Consider the following 1,205-nt stretch of genomic DNA (forward strand, 5'->3'; position numbering starts at 1 on the left):
ATAACTTGCTATGGTTACAACTGAATTAATTACAAAATATAATATTATAAAAAATTAAATGATAAATCATATGATATAAATTTTACCCTAATTTGTGCTAATTTGTGCACAACTTTGTGTGTGCATACATGTTGATGCTGATGTCATGGTGGTTGGCATTGTGTCTGTGTATGATTTTGTGACAGCTTTATTTCAGTGTTTAATTTATTTTTTTTGCATGTCATTCATTTTTTAAACTTCATGTTTATATAGTTTTTTGAAACATTTGTTTTGTGATTTTTAAAAATTTTAACTTGATGTGTGGTGTTTTCATTGTAATTTTTGTATTTGTGTTTATTCTTTAAATGTTTACCTTGAGGTAACGTTTTACATAAAGAAAAAAAAACAACTTGTGTTAAATTATCTAAATTAAATCTGTGAATAATATTTGTATTGACACTTTCTGTGTGCTTACATGTTGTTGTTGTTGTTGTTGTTGATAATGACTTTATGGTGGTTGGTATTTTATCTGTTTGTGCATGAGTATTTGAGTAAAAATGCAATATTTTTTGGATACTTTATTTCTGTATTGTGGTGATACATGATCTTTGTTTGGTATTGAAAAGGGTTTTCTTGGAACTCGAGTTCTTAAAAACACAAGGTTTCAATTTTAAGTGACCACACATAGTTAGAAATAAAATAAATTGTCAATTACAGCCTTGTTATATGCAGCATATTGGGATATCATTGGAATTGGAGAGACATATTAGAAATAGCTTAATCTTAAATCATAAAGCTCCTGATTGTAAATATTTATTTTGTTTATAATATTTATACTTATTCTAACATATTTATACTTCATATTTAGAGTTTTAAAAAATCGTTTTGTGTTATTTATATTAATGCACAGGGATTTCATTATAATGAGTTTTTTGTACATAACTTTTATATTTATTTTATTTGTAATATCTTGTGATTATATAATATATAATATATATATATATATATATATATATATATATATATATATATATATATATATATATATATATATATATATATATATATATATATATATATATATATATATATATAGATGCGGCTGTATAATAATAAGTAATAATAAGCCGACAAGACAATGAAAGAATAAATGAATTAATTAATTAATTAATTAAACAATTAATTAAATATAACGTTATATTTGTCTTTTAATCGGACGAGAATTT

Source organism: Danio rerio, chromosome 20 (genome assembly GCF_049306965.1).
Source record: "Danio rerio strain Tuebingen ecotype United States chromosome 20, GRCz12tu, whole genome shotgun sequence".
Classification (NCBI taxonomy): domain Eukaryota; kingdom Metazoa; phylum Chordata; class Actinopteri; order Cypriniformes; family Danionidae; genus Danio; species Danio rerio.